Source organism: Vigna angularis, chromosome 6 (genome assembly GCF_016808095.1).
Source record: "Vigna angularis cultivar LongXiaoDou No.4 chromosome 6, ASM1680809v1, whole genome shotgun sequence".
Lineage (NCBI taxonomy): Eukaryota > Viridiplantae > Streptophyta > Magnoliopsida > Fabales > Fabaceae > Vigna > Vigna angularis.
The window spans coordinates 6,295,116-6,306,075 of NC_068975.1; the positions used below are offsets into that span (position 1 = coordinate 6,295,116).

Consider the following 10,960-nt stretch of genomic DNA (forward strand, 5'->3'; position numbering starts at 1 on the left):
TCAGAATGTATGATATGGTAGGTTGATCGTATATTATAACGTACTTCAGAAACTACGTTGTAATATGTTGAACATATTATAACGTAAATTTTTGCTACGTTATAAAATGCGCAGACTTACTATATCGCCCAGAACTATGTCCCCAGTAACTACGATATAAAAGATCATTTTTGTACGTTATAAAAAGTCATTTTTCCACTAGTGTATAACTAGAAGGTTGTTCAACGAATACTTCTTCCTTAATGTAGTCATTTAGAAAAGCACTCTTCACTTCTACTTGATACAATTTGAATATCGTTACAGAAGCAATGGCTAGAAGAATTCTTATGGCTTCCATTTTGGCCACAAGAGCATAGGTTTCATCATAATTGATTCCTTCCTCTTGATTGTAACCCTTTGCAACTAGTCTGGCCTTGTTCTTGATGATCTCCCCATAATCATCCATTTTATTCCAGAACACCCATTTTTTACCTTTTACCTGTTAAGTTTTTACCCAAGGAACAAGTTCCCAAACATGATTCCTCTTAAATTGATTTAACTCATTTTGCATTGCCATCATCCAGTTTTCAACAGCAAGAGCAACATCAATATTGTTACCAATAAGGAGTATTGGTAAATCTTGAAGAAATTTGTTTTGATGATGCTACAAGAAGTTTTAGTTGAAGAAGATATTAGAATTAGTTAAAAGCAATTTGTAGAAATTAAATGTAGTAGGAAATTCTTGTAAACCTTGTAAACCTTGTAAACTTGCATTTTTAACTGCAATAATCGATTATGATTAAGCAATAATCGATTATCACAAGTCTTACTTGAATAATCGATTATCACTTCATATAATCGATTATCACATTTTTGAAAACCTGTAACGGACTTGAATAATCGATTATCACTTACAATAATCGATTATTCATGGCAGTTGGGAGCTGATCTTTGGCACTCAGTGTACTTGGCTATATATTTTGTTTTGGAGAAATTAGAATACAACGTTGTTGAACAGAAGCTCTAGCAGAATACTGTTTGTCAGAGGAAGTTCTCAGAAGCTATAGTTCAAGTTCCCTTGCTTGGTCTCGTGAACAGGAGAGGCTCGCGTTTCGTGTGTCGATTGTCGGAGCAAGCTCTCTTCGAGTTAGCAAGGTGCTCTGCCTGGTCTCGTGAATAGGAGAAGCTCGCGTTTCGTTTGTCGATAGTCGGAGCGGTTCTCTTCGAGTTGGCAGAGTGTTCTTCTTCCGGTTCGTTCGTCGAAGGAAGGTTTATTTATCTGCTTTATTAACAATTTGTTGTAATCTGTGAAACATCTTTTTAGTGGAATTGTTAATCACTTTTTATAGTGATTAACGACTGGACGTAGATTCTGTTGAATCGAACCAGTATAAAAATTACTCGTGTGATTTTCTATTCCCTACACTCTTTATTTTTTACGCATATCAACTGTTCGATAAATTTTCTGAAAGAAAATTATTTTTACAAATTTATCTTAAAAAGGTGACCGAACACGCTTTCCACTCTCTTTCAAGTTTTTAATTTCGCTGCGTGACTCTATAACGGTACCGATTGTTCCAACAATTGGTATCAGAGCTTGCTTTGATAGTTTTTCAAAATTTGCGAAAATGGCCGGTCACAATCAAAACCATGTATATGCTGAGGGTGCTTCCATTAACAGACCTCCATTGTTTACTGGTGATAACTATGCTTTTTGGAAAGTGAGAATGGAGATTTTTATGGGGTCTGTTGATAGAGGTATCTGGGAAGCTGTACAAAATGGCCCTTATATTCCTATGAATACTGTTGATGGTGTAGAGACTGAAAAACCTTATTTTAATTGGACTGCTGAAGAAAATAGACGAGCTCAGTTTGATATTAAAGCTCGCAATATAATTTCATCTGCTGTTGTACTTGATGAATTTTATAGAATTTCAGTGTGTAAGACAGCACAAGAGATGTGGGAAGTCCTCAGAGTCACTCATGAAGGAACAGAGGACGTGAAGCGCGCTAGGAAGAACACTCTCATTCAGGAATATGAGATGTTCAGAATGCAACCTGGAGAAACGATCTCTGACGTTCAAAAACGATTCACTCATATTGTGAATCATTTAACAGGGTTGGGAAAGACTTTTGATACTGATGAACTTAATGTGAAAATTCTGAAATCTCTGGACAGGTCTTGGCAACCAAAGGTGACTGCCATCTCGGAGTCTCAAAATCTTACTCAAATGTCAATGGCAATCTTGTTTGGAAAGCTCCGTGAGCATGAACCTGAGCTGAGGAGATTGACTGCTGAAGAGGATCAAGGCAAAAGGAAAACTCTAGCTTTCAAGTCTGAAATCTCAAAAGGAAAAAGTTCTAAGAGAATTGAGGACGATGATTCCGACGACGATGAGGAGAACATGAGCCTCATGATAAAGAAATTTGCCAAGTTTATGAAGGCAAAAGGAAAGGACAAATTTCGTAAAGAAAGGAGAGAAAATCAAGAATCTCCTTCAAATGTTAAATGCTATGGATGTGGAGAAAGAGGGCACATGAAAACTGAATGTCCAAAGAATAAGAAAAGTGAAGAAAAGAAAGAAAGGAAATTCCCAAAGAAGAAGAAAGCTTACATAGCTTGGGAAGACAATGCATCTAGCTCAACAAGCTCAAGTGATTCAGATGAAGAAGTCAATATTTGTCTAATGGCTGACTTAGAAGATACTAGAAGCCAAGATCAATATAAGTCCAAGAAGTCACTGTGGTATCTTGACAGTGGTTGCTCAAGACACATGACTGGTGATAAGAAAAGATTCATCTCTTTTGAGAAAAAGAAGCAAGGATTTGTAATGTATGGGGATAACAACAAAGGCAGAATAATGGGCACTGGAAACATTGGAGGAGGAAACACTTTGACAATAAAAGACGTCTTATACGTTGAAGGCCTCAAACATAATCTTCTAAGCATAAGCCAACTATGCGACAAAGGTTTCAAGGTAACTTTTGAGAGTGACAAATGTACTGTTTATTATAAAAATTCTGCTGAAATTGCTTTGCAAGGTGTTAGGCATAATAACATATATTTGATTGATATTGAGAGTGCATCTAGTCATAGTATAACATGCTTAGTTGCTAAAGAAGACAATCCATGGCTATGGCACAAAAGAGCTGCACATATTCACATGCAACACTTAAATAAATTAATCTCTAAGGATCTTGTGATTGGTTTGCCTAAACTAAAATTTGAGAAAGATAAACTTTGTTCTGCATGTCAAAAGGGTAAACAAACCAAATCTTCATTTTCATCTAAAAGCATGATTTCAACATCAAAACCTTTAGAACTTTTGCATATGGACTTGTTTGGTCCATCTAGAATTAAAAGTTTTGGTGGAAACTACTATGCTCTTGTAATTGTTGATGATTACTCTAGATTTACTTGGACTTTCTTTTTAACTCTGAAAAGTGAAGCTTTCAAAGCATTTAAAACTTTTGCTAAACGTATTCAAAATGAAAAAGATTTGAAAATCAAAACTTTGAGAAGTGATCATGGTGGTGAATTTGAAAATGAATCGTTTGGAAAATTTTGTGAAGAATTTTCCCATAACGGCTATAAACGGCCATAAACGGCTAACTTTTCCATTTTTCTTATAAATAGCCCCCCATAATCGATTATTAGACACTCCTTTGCACCTAAATACTGCTGCAATCAAATCTAGAGCTCAAATCTTCTTCATTTCTCTTTACCTTCTCAAAATCTCATTTTCCCATTCTTCCTCCATGGCTGACTCAAGAAGGCACCGTGGCAGAACAGCTGGAGCCTCCTCTTCTTCTCAACCACGTCTTGCAAACATAGATGGATGGATTTCAGATCAAGGGAAACACGCAGACTTTGTTAACTCTTGGCAAGAAAGGAAGATCATGGCGGTAAAGTTTATTAGTCTTGACTTTTTCCGCTTCTATGGCTTTCAATTTCCAAACACTTTTGCTGAGCAGGGGTTAACGCATCTGTTAGAACAAAAAGGCTGCATTTATCCTGATCTGATAAGAGTCTTCTACTTCAACTTGCGCTATCGAGATGGGATAATATCTACTAAGGTCAAGGGAGTACGCATCATTTTAGATGATGACATATGGACCAATGTTGCTCAACTTCCCATCTGGGATGATGCTGTCAAAGTCCACTTAGGACTTTAAGATTTCAACAGGATGATGACTTTTCAATCCTTGCTACGTCATCCTGAACGACAAACAAATCGAAGGCAATTACTGGTTGGAGGCTTTAAAGTTGAAGAAAGGATGATCCACTACTTGATTGTCTGGATTTTATGTCCTAGAGCAACCAACCATGCTCAATGCTCTGAGCAGGATTTACTTCTATTGTATGGGATTCTAAATCACATACACATCGACTGGCCTGCTCTCATTGCTGACACAATGGTAAAAGCCAAGAAATCCCATTCATATCAACTTCCCTATGCTATTCTTATCTCTAGGATTTTAGAATTCAAAGGTGTACCTGTTGAAGGAGAACTAGTTCAAAATATTGAAACTGTGGGATCAGAAATTGGAGATACAACATTTCGTAAAATGGGATTCATTACTAGAGGAAGATTCCTTATTCACAAAGATGATGATCATCCTGATGTAGATGAAGATGATGACATGGAAACTCATATGGCTGACCCAGTAAGTGCTGCTGCTCCGTCTGATGCTGGACCATCCAACATACCCTCCTCTTCCTCAACTTCTATGGAAGAACATTTTGCAAGGTTATCTAAACAATTGGAGGATATGAGTCTTGCACAAAAGACTCACTTTGAGGAGATTTATGAGTGGCAACGATCTGTTGATGAGTACATGGTTGATCAATTTCTTAATCTTAATGTTCGCCTATCTAACATCGAGAATCATCTCAACATTCAACCTCCCGAGAGATCTCCTAGTCCTGAGTTTTAGATATAGGTTCTATGTTAGACTGTTTTGTTGTTTACTTGCCATTTCATCTATGTTATAATTCTGTCTGTTATGTGTCTTCTTATAATGTAATATTTATTTTCATAAATAAAATGATCTCTTGATTATATGCATCCTTTGATTAATTGAGGGGGAGATCATTTTTAGGGGGAGTCTTTCACATCTGATCTTTTTGCTTCTGATCAAAAAGGGGGAGAAGAATAATACAAGGGGAGAAGTATAAATTATTACAGGTATTGCTAACCTTGTTGTTTTTTGTTAGCTTGTATGTTTTGCAGGTAAGCCAAACTTGCTTTTAAAATTGAATTTTTGATCATCATCAAAAAGGGGGAGATTGTTACCAATAAGGAGTATTGGTAAATCTTGAAGAAATTTGTTTTGATGATGCTACAAGAAGTTTTAGTTGAAGAAGATATTAGAATTAGTTAAAAGCAATTTGTAGAAATTAAATGTAGTAGGAAATTCTTGTAAACCTTGTAAACCTTGTAAACTTGCATTTTTAACTGCAATAATCGATTATGATTAAGCAATAATCGATTATCACAAGTCTTACTTGAATAATCGATTATCACTTCATATAATCGATTATCACATTTTTGAAAACCTGTAACGGACTTGAATAATCGATTATCACTTACAATAATCGATTATTCATGGCAGTTGGGAGCTGATCTTTGGCACTCAGTGTACTTGGCTATATATTTTGTTTTGGAGAAATTAGAATACAACGTTGTTGAACAGAAGCTCTAGCAGAATACTGTTTGTCAGAGGAAGTTCTCAGAAGCTATAGTTCAAGTTCCCTTGCTTGGTCTCGTGAACAGGAGAGGCTCGCGTTTCGTGTGTCGATTGTCGGAGCAAGCTCTCTTCGAGTTAGCAAGGTGCTCTGCCTGGTCTCGTGAATAGGAGAAGCTCGCGTTTCGTTTGTCGATAGTCGGAGCGGTTCTCTTCGAGTTGGCAGAGTGTTCTTCTTCCGGTTCGTTCGTCGAAGGAAGGTTTATTTATCTGCTTTATTAACAATTTGTTGTAATCTGTGAAACATCTTTTTAGTGGAATTGTTAATCACTTTTTATAGTGATTAACGACTGGACGTAGATTCTGTTGAATCGAACCAGTATAAAAATTACTCGTGTGATTTTCTATTCCCTACACTCTTTATTTTTTACGCATATCAACTGTTCGATAAATTTTCTGAAAGAAAATTATTTTTACAAATTTATCTTAAAAAGGTGACCGAACACGCTTTCCACTCTCTTTCAAGTTTTTAATTCCGCTGCGTGACTCTGTAACGGTACTGATTGTTCCAACAAATATTTGTAGGCTCAATCTATGACACATATGCAACATTCATGCAGAATTGGTTGAGCTGCCTTCGAGTAGAGACACCTCTTGTGATTTCCCCAATGTTGTTGCTGGTAGATACATTTCTTGGTGTTTTCCATTCTTTCACAGTTTCAACTCTAGGAGGATCAACAGTAACCTCTAGAGTTCCATTCTCATAAATTTCTTAATTTTCTTCTTCTTCTCTTGTAGAATCACCTGCATCTACACACTTTCTTGAATGCATTTGGTTAGTAGGATTATCAATGAATTCATCAAATGCAACATGCATTAATATTTCAACACATAAAGTTCTCTTATTATATACTCTTTATGCTTTACTAGTAAGAGAGTATCCAATAAAAATAGCCTCATCGGCTTTAGAATCAAATTTTCCTAGACTCTCTTTACCATTGTTAAGTACGAAACACTTACTATAAAAAATTCTCAAGTATGTGATGTTTGGTTTCCTTCCCTTGAACAACTCATAGCGTGTGAGCTTTAGCATGGATCTGACGATAGTCCTGTTAAGTACATAGCATGCGGTGCTGGCAACATCTGCCCAAAAATATTTTGGCAAATCTCTTTCATTCAGCATTGTTCTTGCAAGCTCTTCCAAGGCCCTATTCTTCCTCTCAATAACCCCATTTTGTTGAGGAGTTATGGGTGTAGAGAAGTTGTGAGAAATTCCCATTTCTACACAGTAGTCATCAAAAAGAACATAATGAAATTCCCTGCCATTATCACTTCTGATCGATTTGATTTTGAGCTCCTTTTTGTATCATAGCTCCAAACTTCTTGAATACCCTAAAAGTTTCATTTTTGGCAGCAATAAAAAAGTCCAGGTATAACGAGAGTAATCATCAACAATTACCAATCCATACAGATTTCCTTCAAGACTTTTGACTCTTGAGGGACCAAACAAATCCATATGGAACAATTCAAGAGGTCTAGTGGTGGACATCTCTCTTTTGTTTTTAAAGGATGTCTTTGTTTGCTTCCCTCTTTGACAAACATCACATAGTCTATCAGAGGTATATCTTATGTTTGGAAGACCAAAAAAGAGGTTCCTAGAAACAAGTTTAATCAATTGTGCCATGTGAATGTGAGCAAGTTGAAAAACTGTTATTTTCATGCTTAAAATTGATACTAAAAGCAACCTTTAACACTTAGAAACTAGCTTGAAATCATGCTTTTGGTTATATTTTTAGAAATAATAGAGTTGGACAGGTTTATGCTTGATTTTAGTGTTTTTATGCAGGTTTTAAGGTGAGTTTGGTGAAAGAAGTGAAGAAGGATAGAGATGGAATCAGAAAAGACATCAAAAAGGGCAAAAGGAGAATCCGCAAGTACCGCTCAGGGGTAGTTTACCGCTGAGCGGCACTCAGAAACCCACGTTGGATCCGCTGAGGGGTAAAATGGCCGCTGAGGGGAGAAAAACAACTCACGCACTTACCGTTGAGCGGCAATTTACCGTTGAGCGGCACTTTTATGGGCTTGGGCCTAATTTTTCTGTATTTTTAGAATAGTATATAAGCTTTAGGACGTCCTAGGGTTTGTATCTTTGGCAGAGACGAAGCAAATACTCTCTTTTCTACCCCTTTGAAGGAAGATCTTGGATGCTTAGACTACCTCTTCACCTTTCTAGGGTTTTATTTTTCATTCTTCCTTTATTATTCATCTAGTTTCACCATGAATATGGTGAACTAAACCTTGTATTGTTGTTGGGGAATCAATGTAGTCTTGTGAAACTCTCATATATGGAATTTGTTTTAACATCTTACTTTTAAGACTTATGCTTTCTTTCATCATTAGTTAGGGTTTTTCCTCTTTGCTTATTGCTTGCTTTGTTTAACTCATTCATTGCCATGATTATTGATTTTGTCGATATGGGAACGTACAGGGAAATCTGGATCCGGGGAAATTCTCCCAATAGCATATTGGTTACCTTTACGCTCCTGCACTTCAGAACTAATTACTAGGAATGCTAGGAATTGTATGAACTCATAATTAAGGATAGACCTTCGTGCAAGGTGATTTAGAGAGTGGCATTAACAATTAACGAAAAGAATGTTGAATTCCTAAAGTATATGAGAGTGGATAAGATGAAATTGATAACTCCCAACAACATACTCATCCATATAATTCATTAAAGTGTTTGTCTTCTGTCTTTTCCATTGATCAAATTCATGCATACATGTTTATTTACTGTCTTTTGCATATAAAATTACAATCAATTTGTTCTTAAGTCTTAAATAATCAACAAATCACATAACTAAACTAGGTCGTGAGTCCTTTGGGAGAACGATACTTGGTATTACCGAGTTTTATTACTTGAAACGATTCAGTCACACTTGCCGATTGTTAAACAAGTTTGTGACACTGTTTTTCGGTGTTCATAAATTTGCCATCACTCCACGGACCAGATATTTTTGATAGATTCCTAGTACCGACCTTCCGTTCAGTGTAGGGAAGGGATTTGCCCCAAGCCTACAAGGAAGCAAAGTACCTGTGCTATCAGTACAAGTATAAGCCGGATCGTACCACATGGAAGCAGGATCCGTGTTCCACCTCTAAACCATAGGATCGGGCAATTAGAATCATGCCACTTTTTTATGGCAGGTTGAAGTTTCAGGCCAAGGGAGAAAGCAACTATAACTAACATCCTTAGATGAGCTTCAGGCCACTTGACCAATAGGCAAGCTCAAGTAGCTTTCAATCAGGGAGGATCAAGTCTAAAAGAAAGAGTGAAGGATCTGTCTTTTTTCCCAGCTGTATGAAGAAACCAAGCCAACCAAAATCGATTCAAGAGCCCCTTTTTTATGTTATTTTATTATTACTTTTTCTCTTACATTGAGCAATTCCATATCAACTAATGGAATCATAATAAGAATTTCAATGAAAGGTTTAAGTAGTACTTTTTTCTTCAATTATAGGATGTTGTTCTACCTATTTGTCTGCCGAGGAACGTTGTCGCTTTCTGGTTGAGTTGAGCGTATGTCTTTGCCCAGATATTTTTCCTTTGTTTGACTAACTACTATAGTATAGTAAGGGGCCTTTTCTGGCTCGTTAGCGCTTTTTTTTTATTACAGGGCGCCAGCTTACTAATCAATAAGAAATCTATATAGATAGGGCTTTTTTCTTTCATCTTTCAGCTTGATCGGAATCGATTCTATGATTGAATAGCAGAAGTGCTACTTATTCATTAGTAGTATAAACTCGAAGAGACAGACAGAGAGGCAATCATACCTGCTAACTCCTAGGATGAGAAGTAGGTCCCTTGTTTTTGGCAAGAAGAGTTCCATTGTTTCCCCTCGGTAGAGTGAATCTACTTAGCGAATTGGCAGGACGCGAAGATCGATTGATCAAGATGAATCTCGAGAGTGGATGGTTGACCGCTGCCCCCTTGTCTTGGAGGCTCTCCGGCCGAGGAGGGGCTTGCTATCGTAACCTTTTATCCCGGTCGGTGTATGTGAAAAAGAGTGACGAACCCTTTTTTGTTCGGTCATAGGTTGGTGTCCAAAGAATGAGAGTCGGCTTCCTTAACTTAAGTCTGTTGTTCCTCAGTAGCTCAGTGGTAGAGCGGTCGGCTGTTAACTGACTGGTCGTAGGTTCAAATCCTACTTGGGGAGAATTTTGAGTTATAGCTTTTCTGACCTAGCGACCCCTGTCCTTCCCCTTAGTTTCTAAACTAGCAGAATCATGGGACATCCAAAGTGGGAAGTTTATTGTTTCTTTTTTTTCTATTTCTTACTCTCTTTTTTAGTTTAGGAACTTGGTTCGTTGAATTCACTTGCTCATGAACTCGCAGCTTCGCCAGAAGCAACTAGGGGGGAGCTGTCATAGAAGCTTTGCCCTTTGTACAGAGATTGTTATGAACTAACTAGCGGAACGCTAGCTAAGCTAAAAAAGAGTCTTAGTTCCCTTCAATCGAATCAATAAGCTTTATTTCAGGTTTTAATCCCTCCTTCTTAGAACCCATTGATGGAGGGGGGCCTCGGCCCGGGAAGGGGAGAGTGGCCGAGTGGTCAAAAGCGACAAACTGTAAATCTGTTGAAGTTTTTCTACGTAGGTTCGAATCCTGCCTCTCCCACTTATTTATTGTAGACTTCTTCGAAGAGAATGGGGGAGAAATCAATCCTATAGCTTAGCTTGAGTAAAGCCCATTAGTATTAGTAGTAATTGGATCTTTTCTAAGGTTTGAGGATGTTGTACCGATAGGTGCGGGAGATTGATATTGATATAAAGATAACGTCAGCATATTGGCTCTAGCCGGTAGCACGGGGCTTGCGAATTCTTCGATCCATACCCTCTTAGTGAAAGAGTGGGTCGGCACAGCTTTCCAGTTGAATGGATTGCTTGAAAATGCTCGTTCTTAGGCACTAATGTCCAGGGATATGCTTGCAGTCAGTCTTGTAACTAACTCACAAGGATGCTATCATCCATATTCCATATCTGATTAGTAGCTAACTTCAATCTTCATCTTTGATGACTGATATGGGATTTTGATTACACTGATAGGGAACGACTTATTCAATACGTACTACCAGATAAGGGGCTACTAAATATAAAGAAGCTAACTACCTCTAGGCGTGGTATGGGTATCAGCAGAGATTCTTGGTAGTATGGTGATAACAGTTGAAAAACTATTATTTTCATGCTTAAAATTGATACTAAAAGCAACCTTTAACACTTAGAAACTAGCTTG

At 37.4% G+C, this 10,960-nt stretch overlaps 2 non-coding genes across 2 annotated transcripts; both read left to right on the forward strand.

Annotated features, from left to right (window-relative positions):
• Positions 1-9,812: 9,812 nt before the first annotated feature.
• On the forward strand, positions 9,813-9,884 carry TRNAN-GUU (transfer RNA asparagine (anticodon GUU)). Its single transcript has one exon. It is a non-coding gene; the product is annotated as a tRNA-Asn (tRNA).
• Positions 9,885-10,262: 378 nt separating this feature from the next.
• TRNAY-GUA (transfer RNA tyrosine (anticodon GUA)) lies at positions 10,263-10,345 on the forward strand. Its single transcript has one exon. It is a non-coding gene; the product is annotated as a tRNA-Tyr (tRNA).
• Positions 10,346-10,960: the final 615 nt, after the last annotated feature.